At 38.6% G+C, this 15,046-nt stretch overlaps 1 protein-coding gene across 3 annotated transcripts in view; it reads left to right on the top strand.

Annotated features, from left to right (window-relative positions):
• Window positions 1–15,046, top strand: part of RANBP6 (RAN binding protein 6) — a 318,886-nt gene that overhangs the window by 226,328 nt on the left and 77,512 nt on the right. For all 3 annotated transcript variants that reach the window (XM_030877148.2, XM_030877149.2, XM_030877150.3), the window contains exon 4: window positions 3,105–3,218. The gene's annotated coding sequence lies outside the window, so the exon portion shown is untranslated. The remainder of the gene's footprint in view (window positions 1–3,104; window positions 3,219–15,046) is intronic.

The following is a 15,046-nucleotide window of genomic DNA, read 5'->3' as shown; positions in this document are numbered from 1 at the left end:
CTTGTCAGGTTTGTGCCCTCTGCCACTGTGGGCATGGGATTGTGGGGGCCAGAATTGTGGGTGCCTCTGCTGCTGGAGGGACAAGGTCACAGGCTCTGCTGCCACTGCTGCCCAGTTATCTGTGGCCATGGGCACTGCTGTGACTAGGAGGCCGAAGGCATGTCTGCCACCTTTCCTGCTGCTGCCAAGTTCTCTGGGGCTGTACGGGGGGTGGGTGGGGGCGGGGGTGATGAGCAGGACTGCAGGCACTGCCTCCACTGTTCCTCTATGTGTTCCAGCTCACCCACCTTCAGATGTGTATGGACCTTTCTGACATCATGGTGTGTTAGGCAGAGTCACCTTTGTTGAGTTGTAGATGTTTTACTGGTTGTAGATCGAAAGGGAGAGACAAAGAGAGCACCTCACTTCACCGTGATGCTGACATCACTCTCTTCCGGCTTTTTGCCTTTTATGCCAATGATTACATGTCTTTTAACAATATGTTAAATTATATATTTACATTTATATTTATTTTTTAAATTTTATTGAAGTATAGTTGATTTACAATGTTGTGTTAATTTCTGCTGTTCAGCAGAGTGATTCAGTTATACATATGTAACTTCTTTTTCATATTCTTTTCCATTATGGTTTAACACAGGATATTGAATATAGGTCCCTGTGCTATACAGTAGGACCTTGTTGTTTATCCATCCTACATATAATAGTTTGCATCCGCTAATCCCATACTCCCAATACTTCTCTCCCCCATCCCCCCTCCCCCTTGGCAACCACAAATCTATGTCTGTGAGTCATTTCTGTTTTGTAGATATGTTCATTTGTGTCATATTTTAGACTCCACATGTACGTGAAATCATATGATATTTGTCTTTCTCTTTCTGACTTACTTAGTATGATAATCTCTAGGTCTATCCATGTTGCTGCAAATGGCATTATTTCATTCTTTTTTATGGCTAATATTCCATTTTATATATATATATATATATACATACACCACACCTTCTTTATCCATTTATCTGTCGACATTTAGGTTGCTTCCATGTCTTGGCTATTGTAAATAGTGCTGCTATGAACATTGGGGTGCATGTATCTTTTCAAATTAAAATTATCTCCAGATATATGCCCAGGAGTGGGACTGCTGGATTATATGGCAACTCCATTTTTGGTGTTTTGAGGAAGCTCCATAGTGTTTTCCATAGTGGCTGCACCAAGTTACATTCCTACCAACAGCGTCAGAGGGTTCCTTCTTCTCCACACCCTTACCAACATTTATTACTTGTAGACTTTTTAATGTCCATTCTGACCAGTGTGAGGTCGTACCTCATTGTAGTTTTGATTTGCATTTCTCTAATAATTAGTGATGATGAGCCTCTTTTCACATGCCCATCGGCCATCTGTATGTCTTCTTTGGAGAAACGTCTATCTAGGTCTTCTGCCCATTTTTCAAGTGGGTTGTTTGCTTTTTGTTATTGAATTGTATGAGCTGTTTGTATATTTTGGAAATTAAGCCCTTGCCATTCACACCATTTGGAAATATTTTCTCCCAGTCCATACGTTGTCTTTTCATTTTGTTTATGGTTTCTTTTGCAGTGCAAAAGCTTATAAGCTTGATTAGGTCCCATTTGTTTATTTTTGCTTTTATTTCTATTGCCTTGAGAGACTAACCTAAGAAAACATTGGTATGATTTATTGTCAGAGAATGTTACCTTCTCTTCTAAGAGTTTTATGGTGTCTTGTCTTATATTTAAGTCTTTCTAGGAGTTTTATGGTGTCTTGTCTTATATTTAAGTCTTTAAGGCATTTTGAGTTTATTTTTTGTGTATGGTGTGAGGGTGTGTTCTAACTTCATTGATTTGCATGCGGCTGTCCAACTTTCCCAACACCACTTGCTGAGGAGACTGTCTTTTCCCCATGGTATATTATTGCCTCCTTTGTTGAAGATTAATTGTCCATGGGTGTGTGGGTTTATTTCTGGGCTCTCTATTCTGTTCCATTGATCTGTATGTCTGTTTTTGTGCCAATACCACACTGTTTTGATGACTGTAGCTTTGTAGTATTGTCTGAAGTCTGGTAGGGTTATGCCTCCTGCTTTATTCTTTTTCCTCAGGATTGGTTTGGCAATTCTGGATCTTTTATGGTTCCATATAAATTTTGGGATTATTTGTTCTAGTTCTGTAAAAAATGTCATGCGTAATTTGATAAGGATCACATTAAATCTGTAGATTACTTTGGGTAGTATGGCCATTTTAACACTATTAATTCTACCAATACAAGAGCATGGGATATCTTTCCATTTCTTTGAATCATCTTCAGTTTCCTTTATTAAAATTTTGTAGTTCTCAGCATTTAAGTCTTTCATCTCCTTGGCGAGGTTTATTTCCAAAGCTTTAATGAAATTTTATATTTACATTTATACTGTGTGCATATACCACAAATTTTATGTGTTGTTTTATTTTTTATTCTTTCTGCATCTCTGTGCCTGTCTCTATGTGGGTTCATTTTTCTTTTGCCTGAAGAACTCTCTTTAATATTTTCTTTAGCAGTGACAAATTCTCATCGTTTTTGTTTGTCTGAAAATATCTTTGTTGGACTTCCTTTTTGCAGAATATTTTCTCTAGACATAGAATGTTTAGACTGGCAATTTTTCTCTTTCAGTACACTAAAGATATCTTTCCATTGTGTTCTGACTTCTTTTTTGCTGAGATGTCATCTGTCAGTTTATTTCTTCTTTGGAAGAAATATGCCTTTTGTTTTCTTCACTGCCTGCTTTTAAGATATTCTCTTGTGGTATTCATCATGCCTTTTTATTTTTCTATATTTCTGATGCTCTGACATCTGGGTCCTTGCTGACCCTGGAGAGGCTGGCTGCACCTCCAAGGGCTAACCAGAACTTGGAGACAGTAAGTTATTTGCCTGGGAATTTGTTTCATATGTGAACCAACCAATCTAGAGCCCATACTCCAACCACCTCCTTTATTGGGCTCTCACAATACCAAGCCACTACCCCCAGGGCCATGTACTAGACAAGTAGAAACAGTCCCTACACCCCAGAGCCCACTGAAATTATTCAAACTAACCAGTCCTAACCTGCCCATTCCTTCCCACAGAAACCACAATAAAGATTCTTGCCCATGTTTTCCGCTCACTCCTTCTGCCTCCTGATTGACCGTGATGCTTCCCTGTGTGACTACATGTTTGTCCTGCCCCTCGTCTTTGGAGCTGTGAGTAACAAAATATCTTTTCAATGACAGTTGTCTCCTGATATGTTGGCCTCACCATACCTGAATAATAATAAAACATTTGGGTTTTAGTATTCCACAGTTTTTATATGACCTGCCTAGGTTTGATTTTTTAGGTATTTTATACTGCTTGGAAATCATGGGGCTTTTTGAAACTGTGTCATGATTTCTTTTGTCAATGTGATTGATTGTATAATTGTTCCCAATTATTTATTCTTTCATATATCTAAATGTTTTGCCAGGCAACTTTTCCTGTTAGAGAGATAGAGTATACTTACCTGTACTTTGACTTTGAGCTTGGCTCTATGACTTGCTTTGGCCAATGAGATGTTAGCAGACTTGACACAGGCAGAGACTAGAAATGTATTTGTGCAACTGGGCTTGCTTCTTTGCACTTCTGCCATTGTCATGAGAAAAAACGGGCTGGAACCCCACAGAACCAACCTACAGCTCAGAATTAGGCCCAGCAAGGTCCAGCTAGGCCCAGCTAAATAGACAGCATAGAAAGTCATTACTATCTGTTGAATGAATAAATGAGTGAAAAAAAGAATTTAGAGAGGTCAGTAAAGTCATAAGAAGATTCTGGGCATGTATCTGTTTTCTCTCTATTCCTGCCCATGAGTGAGTAATTACCGGCTAAGGGTGGGAGGTGGGAAACAATACGATGAATTATGAAAATCTATTTTCTTCTGTAGATTAACACAGCCTTAACATGACCAGCATTCTTGAGCGCATTATGAAAAGACTTGTCTTTATCTATCAAAGAGATGAAAGTTCATATTTGTTCCTGAATGATATACTGATTTAATAATTGGCAAGTGTAGCCACAAATTATGAAATCAGGAAACGACCTGCCTGCTAAAGGGTCACAATTTATGCACAGTTTAGGCAGGGTAGAGGAATGAGTGGTGGAGATTGTGGAAAGAAGGCTTTCTCCTGCCCTAAAAAATATGCCATAGTGCAAAAGGATTAAACAAACTCACTTGTTGAAAGGATTAAAAGTTCATATTAAGGATTAAAAGCCCATGTGCTAATAGGCTAACTGCCAAGGATAGTAGACAACTTAGAAAACAGAAAATACCCCACTCCCTTTATAGAACAGAGCCCCAACCTGAGATCCTTGATCCCTGAAGTCATGGAGGCTATACCTGGCATGCACAAGACAGGCCTCAAGTATCACTTTTCCTATTCCCCTTTCTACGTCCTTTCTCAACTGTACCAGGCAGCACTACAGTAACTAAGACACTTCCACTTGGTGGAAGAACTGACTATTTGTAAGAAGTTTTGGGGGTCTTGGGAGCATTCTTAATGAAGGGGGGAGGGTGATGGGGCAAGAGAACTATGGCAGCAATGGGGTAGTGAAATTGAAAGAACCACAGAGTAACAGTGGGTAAAATGAACTTTTGAAGTCATCAGAGGCAACTCAAACCCTTGGACTACATTGTGTTTCTTAAGCAGCTGAGTTGAAAGTTTGCCAGGTTCTAACCCTGACCACAGCCCAGTTTATGAGAGGAAAGAGGCCTTTGATTAGGGACTTCATTCAGTACTTTGACTGAGTTGCCTAGAGCCTGTGGTTTTAAATGGAAAATAAGCAAATATGGAAGAAATTTTAGGGTCATTCAAACTACTACGATAATTGGACCTATCCCTTTATTTATTCTTTTTCTTTTCTTTTCTTTTTTTCTTTTTTTCTTTTTTTTTTTTTTAACCAAGTACCAGGCATTGTGCTAACACTGGGGGTTAAAATTGAATAAGCTATAGGACCCAGGAACCAAAATCTAGTTTAAATTCAAAATAAGCAGACTGGGGGTGTGACACTTGTTCAAGAAAAAGTAGGTTCTCTGTGATTTACTAGTGGTAGATAATTAGCCAACTTACTAATCTTTCCATGCCTCAGTTGACCTATCTGGAAAATGGGCATAAAAATAATTACCTACCTCATAAGGTTGTTGCAGGAATCACATGAGTTAATGCTTGTAAAACATTTAAAATGATGTCTGGGGCTTCCCTGGTGGCGCAGTGGTTGAGAGTCCGCCTGCCGATGCAGAGGACACGTGTTTGTGACCCGGACCGGGAAGATCCCACATGCCGCAGAGCGGCTAGGCCCGTGAGCCATGGCCGCTAAGCCTGCGCGTCCAGAGCCTGTGCTCCGCAACGGGAGAGGCCACAACAGTGAGAGGCCCGCGTACCGAAAAAAAAGAAAAAAAGATGTCTGACAGGCCCCAACCACTCAGCAAGTAGTTATTCCTTCTCTGAATCATCCAAGCCAGTTTCTTAAAGATTGATGCCTCAGTGGGTTTCACTGTTGGGTTTATTATACATATCACAAGTCATTGTACCACAAATTTGCATTACTAATGAGATCAAAGAGCTTTAACATTTCAGCAGCTTTTGTTGAAAACTTTGAAAGTGGCTGAGCCTCCTTTGTGACTCACTATAATGATCTTTTCCTTATTTTCTGACTATCTATATTATATATGTAATATTGTTCTTTAAACCCATCTTTTTTTTTACGTAAATAGATGAGGCCTAAACAATATTCATCAAACCATGAGTTTGATGTCCTAGAAGATTTTTTTTTAAATACTGAAATTTATGAAGATAAATGAATTAGCATAACTATTAAAATAAAAACATTCATCAGTGGAATCACCTAAAATCATCTCAATGTACTACAGCTTCTTAGAGTTTGTAGGTTCTTTAAGGGTTTTTTCTGATCTAAATAACTTTCTGATGTATTAATTCTTACTCTAAGAGCCCTGGCAAATGGCTGCTTGGTTTCTCTATTTAGGAGGTGGAAGGGGGAGAAAAGAGAATTGATTCAGGTAAGGCACACATGCTTCCTCTCTGAGAAGCCTTCTTGATTTTGAAGAGCTCTTTCAGTTAGGAGTTCTTGGCACTCTGCCAAAAACCTACTAGGCGTTTGTCAGTCCCAATCCCAAACTGTAGGAGTGAATCAATTGGTTTAGCTTTGGTCTACCATGGCTAGGGAAGCAAGATCACAATTTGCTGGGAAAGTCATTGGCTTCTTCACTGGACAGGTAGTTCAGAAGTTATACCCTTTAACCACTATTCCCTCTACCCTGCAAATACGCCCAAGTCTTCTCTCAGCACAGAAGTCCTAGTTTATTGTATAATATGGTTTCAAATCCTCTCATCATCCTGAGGGTTAATTTTGGGGAAACTCGGGTTTGACAAAGAGCTCTTTATCAAAGTACTAAAGGTACATCCTGACAGCTGTACTTCAACAAAGAAGTCACTGTCCTTACTATGGAAGCAATGTAGTTTTAGAGGAGGGTAATTCCAGACAGGCCATATTTCTTTCATGGTTCGTTGTTATAGTCCACTATAGCCTTAAGATTTGTTATTGCTCCCTAGTTACAATTGTCCATTTTTTATACCAGCAGTTGCCAACCCATGGAATGATACAGATTCAAGATAGTGCTCTCACTGGTCTAGGACAAAATGAGAGTAATGCAGGCAATGTAAGACATATATGAGTATAAGGTGGCCAACTATACCCTTTTGGGTAACCCTGACCTTTATTATGATATTATTCCATGCCTACTTGATTGGTAAAAGAAATATTTGCAACTCTTTGTCAGTCCTTCAAACCTTTTTCACAATGATAAAAGTTACAGTCCTGTGAAATCCAGGAATATGACAAATACATTTATTCAAGGGGCCACTACCAGTACGTATTTATTATTCTGACATCCAGGGAGAGTGCCAATGGGCCTCAAGATTTCTTCCTGTGTTGTGGAAGAGAATATGCACTGTGGTCTCACCTGCCTTAAGATCAGGACTCCTTGAAGATAAGGAGGACTTCATCCTTAGATAGAACTCTAAGGAAAGAAAAGTCAAAGGAACCTATTCATAGTCCTCTTCAAAGCAACTAGTTTTCTGGCATGGTAAAACCCTTGCCTTTTCCTTCCGCCCTAAAAGAAATCCTGGCCTAAATATAATTATTTTCTTTTGCTAATAGCTCCCTTGCCCCACCCTTCTTCCTATAAAATGTTCCATTTTGTACAACCCCTCAGAGAGCCCATGGGATGCTGCCTGATTCATGAATTGTTGAATAAAGCCAATTCCATTTTCAAATTTTTTAAAAAAAGCAATTAGTTTTCCAGGAGAAAAAATTCTAGCTTTTATCCCTAACCTCAGAGGAACCTGGGCCATACCAGCAATAACCAGTTCTGTGTCTTTCATAGATTCTATGTCTAACTTCACTAGCCAGGTTATTATTCCTGACCACATCCAGTTTCATCCTTCCTCCTAGAAAGCCCAGTTTCTTTTTCTGTGAGCCAATTCCAACATCTACCATCTCTGATATCCACACCCTCCCCTATAAACACCTTTTCTTAGATTTGAACATCTTGACATTCCCAATTCATTGATTCATTAATCCTTTTAACATTCAGATATTGTTCTGGGTGCTGGGGACACAGATGAATGGTCTTGGCTCTTGAAGAGTACCAATCTAGTGGGGAAACAAAGACAACACTAGATTATTATAAAGTGATCTTCAAACTAGGGTCAGTGATTCGAGCGTCCACTCTTGGCTCATAACAACCATTTATTTCAAGTCTGTGGGTCGGCAGAGTGGTTCTGCTGATCTTGGCAGTGGTTCTGTCACAGCTGGGACTCAGCTGTTGGGTGGTTGACTGGTCTTTGGCTGGTCTAAGATAACCTTGGCTGGGAAGAATGGCTCTGCTCCACATGTTTCATCCTGCAACAGGCTAGCTCCAGCATGTGCCCATGGTGAAAGCAGAGGAGCAAGAGAGAGAGCAGAAGTGTGTAAGGCCTTTGAGGCCTAGGCTTAGAACCAGTACAGACACTTCTGATGCTCAGATAAGTCACAGGCCAGCCCAGATTTAAGGAGTAAAAAGAAATAGATTCCACTTCTTGATGAGAGTGACTGCAAAGTCAAATTGCAAAGAGTTTAAGTACAGAGAAGGAAAACTGAGGCTGTTTTGTAACCAGTTTACCATAGCAGCCTCCCAGATCTTTAGAAAATGGTGCTCAAGCTTCCTTTCATTGCTATGACAGAAAGGAAGCTTGAGTGAAACTACACTAACATCAGCGATGAGGTGGCAGTCAGACATACTACAATGTATAGATCCAGTGACCCCAGAGAGGAGAGCAAAGCATTGTTACCGCTTGGTTGAGAACATGCAAAATATCCTTGAGGGCACCCTAAAAAAATTAGGAGTGCTAAGAAGGAAAGACAATAAACATGATGGTCAATCCACTAACTTCACCAAAAGACACTGAAAGAATGTTTTAAAATTTTTATGTAGCTTCTTTTTCCATTTGATATTTCTGCTTTTCTTCTTCCCTTCTCTTCCTGCCATCCTAACCCCCACACTGTCCTCCCCCCACCCCCCCATACATAAAATTTGAGTCTATTTCTTGATTTGGTTTCTAAAAACTCAAAGTATGAGAATGAAACAAAATGTTTAGGGAAAACAGCAAAATTGATAGAGTGAGGGACTTTCTCCTAGACCTTAGAAAAGGATTCCTCAAGGACAGAAGGAGAAAAAGAGAAGGAAGTGGATGAGAGTTGAAGGGCAGAGTATCTGGACAGCAAACAGCACACCTAGAACAAGAGGCCAAATAGAGGTAACAGAAAGATTCTTGAGGCTCCAAGTATGTCAGGGAAGCAGCAGGGCAAGCTGACCTCCTAGAGGGAGCCACACTGACTGGCGCAAGGGATAGTAATAAGTACTTGTTAAACATGTAGACTCTGCAGCCTGGGTTCCAATATCAGCTCTGCCATTTACCAGCCTGTGTGACCTTATGCAAATCATGTAGCTTCTATGTCCTTTGACTTTCTCATCTATAAAACAGGGATAAAGAGAGTACTACCTTGAAGGGTTGCTGTTTAAATTAAACAGTGTTTGCATAGTGTTTGGATAACTCCTGGCACATAATAAGCACTATGTAAAGATAAGCTGTTGTTATCACCATATTATGTCAGCACCAGTGTTTCTGGTCCAGCAGACTGTTTGGTTTCTAGATACCTCTGCAGCTATCAGGGAGGAAGAGACTGGAGACCCGACTGTGCCCACTCCATCCTCCATAGCTTTGCATTATGTAAGTGCCAGGAATTTAGATACAGCTCTGGAAAAAGGAGGTGAAAACTCCAAATCTGATAAAATTGTGTTTCTGCCACCTCAGTGAAATAAAAGACTCAAATAAAAACTAGGTTGAATGAGAGAAAAATAAAACAAGTTTTACTTCTTACACAACCACTTTTATGCACTGGGATTCATATGCACTCCATCTGTCTGACCTCAGACTAGACTGTGAGCACCTTGCATCCTGGGGTTATTTCTCTTTCATGTGCATAGTGTCTGGCACAGGAGGAGTATGCAGCGGACATCAAGTAAATGAAGCAATGTGGTTATTTGTTTTTTATTACTGAAGTTCATGTAACATAAAACTAAATAGTAAAATTAAAATTTTTTTTAAATTTTGGCAAAATACACATAACTGAAATTTACCACCATGACCATTTTTAAGTGTATAGTTCAGTGGCATTTAAGTAAATCTGTGCTGTTGTGCAACCACCACCTGTATCTAGTGCCCAAACATTTTCATCATTCCAAATGGAAACCCCATATCCATTAAGGAGCTACTTCCCATTCCCTGTTCCCTCAGCCTCTGTCACCATCAGTCTTCTTTCTGTCTCTATGGATTTGCCTGTTCTGGATATTTCGTATAAATGGAATCATACAGTATATGACCCTTTATGTCTGGCTGCTTTCCCTTAGCATAATGCTTTCAAGGTACACCTGCATTGTAACATGTATCAGTACTTCATTCCTTTATATAGCTGAATAACATTCCACTGTGTGTCAGTACCACAATTTGTTTATCCATTCATCCATTGATGGACATTTGGGTTGTTTCCACCTTTCAGCTACACTGAATAGTGGTGCTATGAACAGTGTATACATATATTTGTTTAAGAAACTGTTTTCAATTCTTTAGCACTAGAATTGCTAAATCATATGATAATTCTATGTTTAATTTTTTGAGAAACTGCTAAGCTGTTTCCACAGCAGGAATGTGATTCTTGCTGGAAGCCACAGCCTTATTAGGTTGACAGCTGGAGATCTTGGCTGTTTCCCAGTAAGTGCTGAAATTGCTGTTTGCTTTGTAGAAGAAGGCTTGGAATATGGTGCTTCTGTCTACCCTGTTCCCACTCTCTCCACCCTGCCCACCTGGAAATGATTCTTGGCTCTGCTCCCTTATTGTACATATCAATGTAAAGCTTGATCTGCCATAACCTTCTTCAAACTTAATGATTTTTAAATGTTTGGAACGTTTTCACTTAACACATCCGCAGGAAAAACAAATGTACCATTTAATAAATCAAACAACCCTTTAACCACCACCCATGAAAGGAAATACAACCTTGCCAGCCAACCCAGAAGCTCTCCATGAGAGCCTATTAAGTCCCCACTAAAAATAACCACTTTCCTAACTAACCTTTATGGTAATTGCTTTCTTACTTTTATTTCTAGCTTTATCATCCAAGTGTGCATCTCTGTCCTCTATATTTCCTATAATTGGTACTTGGATCTAAAGGACAATCTAAATCAAGTTTGATTTTTTTTTTGGAGTGGAGACTGCTTCACAGATGGCTTTGTGCAACAAGAGGCACATAATGGTTACTTTGAGTTGTTAATAGCCATTGATGCTGAATGCTTACATCCTTAATTCATTAGATATGCAACATGTTGTTTTCCAGTTCTGTCATTCCTTCTTCATTTATTTGTTGGAATATCGTGTCAAGAGAAACTTTTCCTCATCTGCTCTTTAGTTATCCAATCACATAGTCTGTATTGTAAAGGCAGGATAAATGCTCGATTTTTCTCTTTATTTGCCAATTTTCAAAATAAAGTTCTTTACCATCTTTCAAAGGTGAACAATTAAAACTAGTTTTGCATGATTTAGAATGTGTTTAGAATTCACAGTTCTAAACACATTCAATATGTTTCAGTACACTGCAGTTATTATCCTTACTGATGCTCAATTTGTCAGATTTAGTTCTGAACTGTTGATCAAGTAAAACTCAAGTGGTTCCTGAGTTATATCAGGGCCTGTGGACTGCAGGATTCACTTAGCTAAGTCTGGTGTGAGAGATTCTTAAAACAATTTTTTGTGCTTTTAGAATCTGCTGAGAGAGTGTGGACTCCTAGTTTAGCAAAAGCATTCTGGACTGCTGTACCTCTTTTTAAAGTGGGGGCAGCCAGGAGGGTGATTCCATGAATCCACTCACAAGTGTCATTCATGCTCCTGTCAACCTCCCTCCAGCATAGGCAGTATATGAGCTAGGCAGATTCCTGTGGCAAATTCCTCCAATTCAGAGGTAAAGGAAGAATGAAATTCTCTCATCATGCTCACATGAGCAGGAACGTGTGTGGGTCTCATGTCTTGGGAGAACTTCTTGTAGTTCATTATTTTTCCAGCCCAACCAAGATCCTCGCATCTCCAAAACGCATGTCCCAGCTTAGCCAAACCCCTTTCCCCAGTTAAAGGAGAAATAAAGGGAGCAATTTGGGGGCTCATAAAGATAGAAAAAGTGAACCCCCCTGAGACCTTGGATTGTGGCATGTTCATTCAAAAGACACTATGCTGTGGTTAAGAAGATAAATTAGATAAATAAGTCCAGTGGTTAAGACTCTGCACTTCCAATGCAGGGAACATGGGTTTGATACCTGGCTGGGGAGCTAAGATCCCATGTGCTGTGTGGCAAGGCCAAAGTATAAAAGAATAAAAAAAAATAAGTTAAAGTTGTAATATTGACTTTGTGAAGTTTTTAAGCTTCGATAACCTCAGAAGTATAAAGGCTAAAACCTGACAAAACTTAGTGTTTTTATAATTACTTAGTTTTGTACACTTTGAGTTATAACTTTAACATTTTTGTTTCAGTCATTATTTGCTAACTCGAATCAGAGGGACTGAAACAAAAAAAAAATTAATTATTCAATTATTATGAAAAATTCACAAAACTAAATAAAGTTGAAACAAAATTGAAATAATCAAATTTTCAAAATGATGCTTTCGGGACTTATCTCTAGGGAGTAACATTATAAGGGCACACACTTTTATTCACTTGTCTGCACGTTTAAAATCATTTTTAACAATCAGCATGGATTTTATTTACGGTAAAAATAGATTTACATTTTGAAAAAAAGCTTTAAAATGAGAAATAAACTTTTGATATAAAATGGTGAATTCTTTGTCTATAATGTACATATTACCTGGAATCTTCTGAGTATTTGAAATTTCTGTTAAGAATAATAAATTGTATTAACATTTTCAATCAAGAACACTATGGGCTACTGGAGGTGATTAGAAGTCAAGGGAGGGTTATTGTAAAATCAGAGAAACTAAAGGTATCATGGAATCCCTTTAGGAATTTGCAGCCTAATTAAAAAAAATAATGTAGTGGAAAGTTCATGTGTTTAGAAACATGCAAACATGGATTTAAATCACTATTTGCCTACTTACTAGCTCTTTGATCTCAGGCAAGTCAATCTTTTAAGGCTTTCTCTCCTCATCTGTACAATAGAAATTTTTATCTTCTTTATAGAATTAGTATGTAAAGAAAACAGTACAGATAAAGCTTCAAGTACAGTGCATGATGAATTCTTGAAGTTTTCATTTGTTTGAAGATGTTTATTTTACTCTTTTTAATTATTTTTTTTTTTATTTTTTATTTTTTGCAGTACGCGGGCCTCTTGCTGTTGTGGCCTCTCCCATTGTGGAGCACAGGCTCCGGATGCGCAGGCTCAGCGGCCATGGCTCACGGGCCCAGCCGCACCGCGGCGTGTGGGATCTTCCCGGACCGGGGCACGAACCCGTGTCCCCTGCATTGGCAGGCGGACTCTCAACCACTGTGCCACCAGGGAAGCCCAACTCTTTTTAATTTTTTACCTTTTTTAAAACATTTTTTACTGTGGTAAAATATACATAATTTTAACCACTTTTAAGTGTACAATTCGGTAGCAACAAGTACATTCACAAAGTTGTGCATCCATCACCACTGTCCATTTACAGAACTTTTTCATCATCCCAAACAAAAGTTTTGTACCCATTAAACAATAACTGCTATTTTCCCCTCCCTCCAGCCCCTGATAACTTCTATTACACTCTCTGTCTCCATGAATTTGCCTGTTCTATGTACCTCATATAAGTGAAATCATGCAATATTTGTCTCATTTCATTTAGCATGTTTTCAAGGTTCATCCATGTTGTCACACGTGTCAGAATTTCATTTAAGGCTAAAAATATTTAATTGTATGTATATACCACATTTTGTTTAACACTTCATCTACTGATGGATATTTGGATTGTTTCCACTTTTGGCTATGGTGAATAATACTGCTATGAACATTGGTGTGCAAGTATGTGTTTGAGTCTCTACTTTCAGTTTTGGGGGATATATACTAAAGAGTGAATTGCTGGATCATATGGTAATTCTATGTTGAACTTTTTGAGGAACGACTACATTGTTTTCCATGTTGAACTTTTTGAGGAACGACTACATTGTTTTCCAGAACAGCTGTACCATTTTACATTTCCAACAGCAATGTACCAAGGTTCCAATTTCTTAACATCTTTGCATCTTTGTCAGCCCTTGTTATTTCCTTTTTTTTTTTTTTTTTTTGCATAATAGCCATCTCAATGGGTGTGAAGTGGTCTCTCACTGTGGTTTTGTTTTGCATTTTCCTAATGACTAGTGATGTTGAGCATTTTTTCAAGAGCTTATTAGTCATTTGCATATCTTTTCTGAAGAAATGCCTATTCAAGTTCCTTGCACATTGTTGAATTGGGGTTTTTTGTTGTTGAGTGTAGGAGTCCTTTATATATTCTGGAAATTATCCCTTATCAGATATGACTTGCAAATATTTTCTCTCATTCCGTGGGCTGTCTTTTCACTCTCTTGATAGTGTTCTTTCATGCACAAAAGTTGAGAATTTCAGCTTATGAAGTTCAACTTATCTATTTTTTTTCTTTAGTTGCCTTTGTTTTGGTGTCATATTCAAGTTATCACCAAATCCAGTCTGATGAAAACTTTTCTCTGTGTTTTCTTCTAAGTGTTTATAAAATTTTTAATTTTATATTGGGATTTACAATGTTGTATTAGTTTCAGGTGTACAGCAAAGTGATTCAGTTATACATATATATTCTTTTTTTTTAACATCTTTATTGGAGTATAATTGTTTTACAATGGTATGTTAGTTTCAGCTTCACAACAAAATGAATCAGTTATATATATACATATATTCCCATATCTCTTCCCGCTTGCGTCTCCCTCCCTCCCACCCTCCCTATCCCACCCCTCCAGGCGGTCACAAAGCACCGAGCTGATCTCCCTGTGCTATGCGGCTGCTTCCCACTAGCTAACTACCTTACTTTTGGTAGTGTATATATGTCCATGCCTCTTTATCGCTTTGTCACCGTTTACCCTTCCCCCTCCCCATAGCCTCAAGTCCATTCTCTAGTACGTCTGTGTCTTTATTCCTGTTTCACCCCTAGGTTTCTCATGACATTTTTTTTTAAATTCCATATATATGTGTTAGCATACGGTATTTGCCTCTCTCTTTCTGACTTAATTCACTCTGTATGACAGACTCTAGGTCTATCCACCTCATTACAAATAGCTCAATTTCGTCTCTTTTTATGGCTGAGTAATATTCCATTGTATATATGTGCCACATCTTCTTTATCCATTCATCCGATGATGGACACTTAGGTTGTTTCCATCTCTGGGCTATTGTAAATAGAGCTGC

This window comes from Globicephala melas, chromosome 6 (genome assembly GCF_963455315.2).
Source record: "Globicephala melas chromosome 6, mGloMel1.2, whole genome shotgun sequence".
NCBI classification, from domain to species: Eukaryota; Metazoa; Chordata; class Mammalia; order Artiodactyla; family Delphinidae; genus Globicephala; species Globicephala melas.
The sequence above is the reverse complement of the archived record's forward strand: the minus strand, read 5'-3'. Positions and strand labels throughout refer to the sequence as shown.